This window comes from Rhineura floridana, chromosome 4 (genome assembly GCF_030035675.1).
Source record: "Rhineura floridana isolate rRhiFlo1 chromosome 4, rRhiFlo1.hap2, whole genome shotgun sequence".
Taxonomy (NCBI): Eukaryota; Metazoa; Chordata; class Lepidosauria; order Squamata; family Rhineuridae; genus Rhineura; species Rhineura floridana.
The window spans coordinates 207,321,734-207,329,860 of record NC_084483.1 but is presented as its reverse complement, the minus strand read 5'-3'; positions in this window follow the sequence as shown (position 1 = coordinate 207,329,860).

Genomic DNA, 8,127 nt, shown 5'->3' with positions numbered 1-8,127 from the left:
TCTAAGGTGTCAGGCAGATGTCTTTCCTAGCCCCGCCACACAAGATCATTTCAATTGGAAATGGCAGGGAGTTAATCTGGGACCTTCTGTACACAATGCATGTGGACCACTCCGAAGCTATGGGCCCTCCCAGCTAATTTTGTAACATCTAAAAACGAAACAACAGCAATACAAGCCTACCTATGAGCTAAGACTTTCTGCATTCTAGTAGTAGATCAATGACCAACTTCCCCCTGTGCTTTTCAATGAGAATTGAATCTCTGCCAACATTCTGTGCTCTAAAGTAAAAAAATTAGCACGTGCAACGCATCTCGGAGAGTTCTTTTGTACAACCTATCATAAATATTAAACGCTGGCAGTAAACACAGTGTTATAATGTGGGTATATGAACTCAAACTTCTACTGATGGTGAATATATGGGACCGAAATGTTTACTTTTTAAATGACGAGAAATCCCTTGAAAATGGAAATGGACCGCCTTCAAGTCAATTCTGCCTTATGGTGACCCTATGAATACGGTTTTCATGGTAAGTGGTATTCAGAGGGGGTTGACCATTGCCTTCCTCTGAGGCTGAGAGGTAGTGACTGCCCCAAGTTCACCCAGGGAGTTGCATGGCTGCGTGGGGATTCGAACCCTGGTCCCCCAGGTCATAGTCCAACATTCTAACCACTACGCCACACTGGCTTGTAAAGTGGTTTTTACTTTTGTAGTTTGTTGTGTATGACCATGCTGTATTTGTTGTCACTGCCTACCATCTTATAGCCACTTACCCGGGAAGAAACCTTACTGAACTCAATGAGATTTGTTTCCAAATAACCAGCAATAGGATTATGCTGTCAGCAAAAGGGGGGTTGTTTATTAACAAAAGGTATGGGCAAATCTTGGTTTCTCTCAGTTTCTCATTTTTCCATTCTTCAGTTTTCCACCAGTTTGCAATTTTTTTAAAAAAGGCCCTCATGAAAACTGATCAGCATTTTAGAGTGAATTTCTCCTAATATACATAACTTTTCTATGCATTTTTATCTAATACACATCTTTATGCAAAGCAATTTTCCCTAATATAATGCCTGGTAAAATGTGTATTATTTACACACACTTTATCCTACTATAGTATTTTTGTACACATTATTTGGCTGAAGAACTCTTGAAAAATTTGGAGAAGTACAGATCTTGAAGGATGCGTGTGTTTTGGTTCGCCTACAGTTTTGGAAAGTGCAAATTTGCTAGGTGCACTTTTAAATGCAAACTGAATCTAATTTCCCATCCTAATTAATAACTGCATATGGTGCCCTTCAGCCATATGCTTTCAGGTGCCTTACAAAAACAAAGCAGGATCAACAAGATAAAAGCATACCAATGAAAATAATATTGTAAAACACAAGATAAAACCAAGTTTAAAAAACAGCAGAACAACAACAAAATTAGCAGATCAAAACCTGCTCACTGAAATGCTGGAGGTTCTGGGCAAATACTCTACATTAACTAATCTTCCACCCCCTCATTCTAGACGCTTAACAGATTAGGATCTCTATTTTATTAGTAAACATGCACTGTATGGGTGGAGAAAATGTATTTCTTTTAGCACTATTTTTTAACTATTGATGGTAAGCACAACACAAGTGAGGAAGGGTAATCCACATTTCATGGTCTTGTTCATGTACCCTAATTTTCTCATCTCACACTCCTGTTATGTAACAACTGCATTTTTATTGAAAGTGGCAATTTTGAGAGGTTGTAGCTACAGCTGGTTATATAATTGCTGTTTGCAGAGTCTTCAAAACACTCTCAGGCACCCTTCCACTCCACATTACAGATAGAAAGCCCTCCAAATTTCATTCAAAAAGGCCAAGTTATAAATTCACACGGGATGGTGTGTGTTCTTTTGGACAGATGGAATGTTCTGGATCGTTGTTTTCTATTTGTACTATTTGGCCAGCGCATCGCAAGCATCCAGTACATTTTGCAAAGCAGATGTACTGGAACGTGAAACACTGGTAGCCGCCCTCCCCTTTAACTCCAGCTCGGGAGAGATGCTTTAAACAGGGAAAGTATGCACTTGATTTTATTCTTATTCACTAATAGGCAAAACACCTTGAGGTTTAAGAATGTACCTATAGCCAGCAGGTATTTCTATCAAATGTTAAAAAGCAGGGAATTTGGGCAGCCATAGTGAATGCACCAGGGGAGCAGGAGACCTGACCTCCTCTCTGAGATATTGTACCGCCCTACAAATTTGTAAAAATACAAACACAATTTGGGTTGGTCTTTCACAGTCCAATCCAGGGAACTGTGGGAATTGTAGCTCGGTCAGGGGAATAGAAGCCTCTTACATCTCCCTTCACAAACTACACTTCCCAGGATTCTCTGGGGGAAGCCAGGACTGTCTACACTGGAATAAAGGACAGATGTGGATGTGGCCCTGATTAGCCAAGCCAAACAGTTGTGAGACTGGTTTTTAGTTCACTGACAGTTGGTTCTTACTGAGCATGCCTGCGCTATCATTGACTACAATGTTACATTTCTTAAATTAATTAAAAATCAGCCAGGATTTTTAAACTTTTAAACTGCAGAAGATGGAGGTCAGAATATGGGGCAAGGTCAGTAATAGGATTACAAGTACTCTCGGAACATGGCTGATTTTTAATTAATTTCAACAAATTATGAGACCACTGACAGAAAAAAGTCCAACAGGGATCTGGATTTTTTTCTCTTGTTTTACATTGTGAACTCTTGATTCTTTCTGACTGTTTTGTGTATTGCCATGAAAACGTAGAGGGTTAAGCAAATAATAATGATAAATAAAATTTTATTTTTAGGCTGCCTATCTGGCCAAATGAACGGCCACTCTAGGCGGCGTACATAATTAAAAATACAACATATAATACAGTTTTAACATATAAAACAATTATAATCCACCAACCTACATCTATACACTTTAAACTAAAATTATCTAGGAGACTTGTATGCCTGCTGAAACAACCAAGTTTTCAATCCTTGGCGGAAACCTACCAGGGAGGGGGCATGGTGAAGGTCGTATGGCAGAGAGTTCCAGAGGGTGGGGGCCACAACTGAGAATGCCCTCTCTCTGGTCCGCACCAGCCTAGCTGTCTTAACTGGTGGGACCGAGAGAAGGTCTTGTGAGGCAGATCTCGGCAGGCGGCATATTTGGTGATGCTGGAGGCGCTCCTTGAGATAAACTGGACCGACACCGTATAGGGCTTTAAAGGTTAACACCAACACCTTGAATTGGGCTCGGTACACAACTGGTAGCCAGTGCAGATCTTCCAGCACTGGGGTGATATGATCCCGGCGGCGGCTGTTTTTAATCAACCGTGCCGCCGCATTCTGTACCAGTTGTAATTTCCGGACCGTCTTCAAGGGTAGCCCCACATAGAGCGCATTACAGTAGTCTAAGCGAGAGGAGACCAGGGCATGCACCACCCATGGGAGCAGATGGACCGGAAGGTAGGGTCGCAGCCTCTGTATCAGATGTAATTGATACCAAGCTGCCCGGCTCACCGCTGACACCTGAGCCTCCATGGACAGCTGGGAGTCAAGAATGACCCCGAGGCTGCAAACCTGGTCCTTCAGGGGCAATCTAACCCCGTTCAGCGTCAGGTCAATATCTCCTATCCTTCTCTTATCTCCCACAAGCAGTACCTCGGTCTTGTCAGGGTTCAGTTTCAGCCTGTTTCCTCCCATCCATTCACTTACAGACTCCAGGCACTTGGAAACAGTCTCCACAGCCAACTCCGGTGAGAACTTAAATGAGAGATAGAGCTGAGTGTCATCTGCATATTGGTGACACTGCAACCCAAATCTCGTGATGATAGCTCCCAGCGGCTTTACATAGATGTTAAACAGCATGGGGGAGAGGATAGAACCCTGTGGCACACCACAATTGAGAGGCCAAGGGTCTGAAACCTCCTCTCCCAATGCCACCCTCTGGTGCCTGTCAGAGAGATAGGAACGGAGCCACTGTAAAACAGTCCCCCCAATTCCCATTCCCTCCAGGTGATCCAGGAGGATACCGTGGTCAATGGTATCAAAAGTCGCTGAGAGATCCAGGAGGACGAGGAAGGAGTGTTCTTCCCTATCCAACACCCTCCTTAAATCATCCACCAGAGCGACCAAGGCTGTTTCAGTTCCATATCCAGTCCTGAAGCCCGATTGGAATGGATCTAAGTAATTTGTTTCCTCCAAGTGTGTCTGTAGCTGTTTGGCCACCACACGTTCGATCACCTTGCCCAAGAATGGTAAATTGGAGACTGGGCGAAAGTTGTTTAAATCTTGGGGATCCAAGGAGAGTTTTTTCAAGATGGGCTTTATTACCGCCTCCTTGAGGGCGGATGGCAATGCACCCTCTTCCAAGGAAGCATTTACCACCGACATGATCCCTTCGCTCAGTCTCTCTTTGCAGCCCACAATGAGCCACGTGGGGCAAGGGTCAAACAAACAAGTGGTCGGTCTCACAGTAGACAGCACCTTGTCCACTTCCTCAGAGGGAAGAGGCTGAAACCGATCCCACCGGACCGGATCGCAACTGATCGCCTCTGGCCCGCTTCCTGTGTCCATGGCGTGCGGAATTATGCTCTTCAGGTGATCGATTTTATCAGCAAAATGTTTTGCAAATGCGTCACAGGAGGCTTTAGAGTGCTCCATGGGTTCCTGGGCAGCTGGACCGACCAGGCTTCGGACCACTTGGAACAACCTCCTGGGACAACATTCTGCGGATGCAATAGAGGCAGCAAAGAAGCCCTTCTTTGCTGCCTTTGTTGCCACTTGGTAGGCTGCTATTGCTGCTCTAACCAGTGTCCGATCGTCCTCGGAGCGAGACTTCCGCCACCGGCGTTCTAGCCGTCTCACCTCCTACCTCAAACCCCGCAACCGTGGTGTATACCATGGTGCGGTCTGAGTTCTATTCAGGGGGAGAGGACGTTTCGGAGCCACCCGGTCTAGTGCAAGTGTTTCTTAGATCAGGACTATATGTTTTGTAAGGTTTTGTTTTGAAATGATCTTATGGGAAGCAACAGAATGACATGGGGAGTATTTTCGATTTAACATTGCAGAATGTGAAAAACCCATGCCGGCTAGAGTATACAGCCACTCTTGTGGCTGTATAATAACAGAAGCCTTAAACACCATTAATAGTTTCATTCCACTTAACTACACATTCAGCACAAATCAGTGTTCAACTGGAGTTCTCATGTCTTCATTCCAAAGTTTAAGTTTACCAGCTTCTGATTCCTAATCTCTGGGATAGCACCAGAGAATGAGAAGGAATGGAAACAAGACAGAACATAGTGGATGGATCAAGGGCAGAGTCTGGAGCGGGGTCAACAGGAAAATATATATATATTGCCAGGATGGCTCAACAGCAACCCTGTAGAGATCTCTTCTAAAACTTTGCTTAAACAGTGTGTTTCTACATCCATCCAGTGACGGTGTGCATTTATCACAGCAGAGACTTGTCCTGGTGGCTTTCCTGACATTGTTGGTTTTGGCCTTTAGCTCTAAACTGGAGCTACAAAAAGCTGCTAGGCTCACAATGAAAGTGGGCCAGAGTCATGCCAAATTTTGTGAGAATCACTGTAATCTCCGGAAGTGGAGAGCTGGACTGAAAGACCTGAGTACCATTGTCAAGGCCAACCCTGGGGAGGCTATAAACAAATCCATATCAGTGCCAGGTCAGGTGCTCTCCATCTCAAGGTCCTTGCTGTCAGTTGCTTGAACTGGTGGGTGAGGAGACGTAAGGCAGAAGGTCGAATGCAACACAAAGATGAGGAAGGGTCATAGCTCTGGTAGAGAATATGCTTTGCATGCAGAAAGCCTCAGATTCAATTCCCAGCATCTCCAGATAGGGCTGAGAGAGACCAGCATTCTTTTTCTCTGGGGACCAGCCAGAGGCCTCTGGAAAACTTTAAAAGGATTTCAGAAACACAAGCACCTGCCTTATACTGAGTCAGACCATTGGCCCACGTAGCTCAGTATTGGCTATGCTGACTGGCTGGCAGCAGCTCTACAGGGTTTCAGACAGGGGACGCTCCCAGCCTACCTGGAGATAATGGAGATTGAACCTGGAACCTTCTGCATGCAAAACTGACGCTCTGCTGATAGCCAGCAGCACTTACTGCAGCTCCAAGTTACAGTTACTTTCTGAGCACTTCCACGTTGCTTATTCTACTGTTTAGACCCCAATTTTTACATTACCATTTTAAGGTGTGGCGACTGCAGCAAGGGCACTCAATTGTCATTGGCTCCCACATAACTCCAGTGATATGTGGATGTTTTGATCCTAGGGGCTTGGGCAATTTTCACACCAGCACAGCTGTCCTAGTGGGGGGTGCGGGGAGGGCAGCCCCATGGAATTGCTACTCTTGCCTGCAGCATGCATGTGTAGTTGCGTACTGATGATAAACAGATGTTAAAGATTAGCTGGACCGGCTGATTTACACATGCATGTTCATTGCCCATTGACTGTAATATCAAATGATGATTTGCTTGTATCTATGGTTGGCGGGTCTCAGGGTTGACCTCAAGGTCGATATTTTAGTTTCTTTCTTAGGGGCTCTAGGAGGAATGAATGCTCAGGGTGAGCAGCCAGATACAAGGAAGCTCAGAGCTTGGAAAAGTTACTTTTTTAAAACTACAACTCCCATCAGCCCCAGCCGGCATGGCCACTAGATTGGGCTGATGGGAGTTGTAGTTCAAAAAAGTAACTTTTCCAAGCTCTGGCTTGGCTTGAGTGTTTTTGCTCTACCCCTAAGCTGCCAGGTGCAGTCAGGCTCTGCCCCCTGACCCACCACCTGCCATATGCTACTAGAACCTGCCCCTATTCCTCGAGGCTCCATTTGCTAGCTCTAAGGCTCTACTCCAGGGTGGCAGACCTATTGCCCTCCAGATGTTGTTGAACTACAGCTCTCACCATCCCTGGCCTGTTGTCAGAACCCAGGTCCCATCAACCTCAGTCAGGGTTAGCGTTGCCAGGTTCCTGGCCTGAGACTGATCCTGTATCTTTAGGAGACAAGAAAGTCAGCCAAGTGCAAGTGTTCTTGCAACCCTGTAATGGGAAAAACCACAAGGTTGCCGGGCCTGGCAACCAAGAGGTCTTCTGTATCTTTAAAAGTTGTGCAGAGGGAAGGGAGAATTCCACCTTGTGGTTTTTCCCATGACAGGGTTGCAAGAACACCTGCACTTGGCTGACTTTCTCTTCTCCTAAAGATACAGGATCAGTCTCAGGCCAGGAACCTGGCAACCCTAACCCTGACTGAGGTTGATGGGACCTGGATTCTGACAACATCTGGAGAGCCAGAGGTTAACTATCCCTGCTCTGCCCCCAAGTCTTACGACCTGAGTTTCAGGTATCTTGGGCCCGGCAAGTCTACATGTATGAATAAACCATTGCAGATTAATCAAAGTAAAACTTTTATATCGCGCAGTATCAGTTCAGCATGCAATACATCTCACACATTAGGCAATTCACACATTAGGCTGAGAGTCATCTGGTGTACACGCATGTGTGAACCAGCCTATAATATAAAGTAAACATTTTGCATGAGTTGCATTTATATCCCACCCTTCATTCCAGGACCTTAGAGGAGCATTTTATAATTCCAAGAACCCTGTGAGGTAGGTTAGTCTAAGAGGTAATGCTTTCCCAGTGCCACCCAATTCAGCTTTATAACTGAGCAAGGATTTGAACCCAGATTGTTCAATAATGGCTTTACATCACACACACACTCTCAGCAATACTAATCCATATACAAACTTTTTCTTAAGTTCTCCATGCTCTTCACATAGTTTATCAGCAGCATTCACATTATTGTTACCCCATGAGAAATGGCAGCTTGCATAATCCATCCAATGAAATATATTTTGAACCTGTGGACAAGGTAATTTAAAAAAACTGTACCAGACTTTGTGCAAGAGAGGAGTGAATGCCATTAGCACTTCTGTCTTCTAAACACTGTTGGAATTGCTTTTTCTTTTTCTGAAAGCTTCATTTTTTATTTTAAGGAGAGCATTCTATAATGTGACTTGAGAACTTTCACCACCATTGTGGTTAACAAGAGAAATAGGAACCAAACCCACATGGCCTCTTTTCTTTTTTCATTCACCACAGCTGC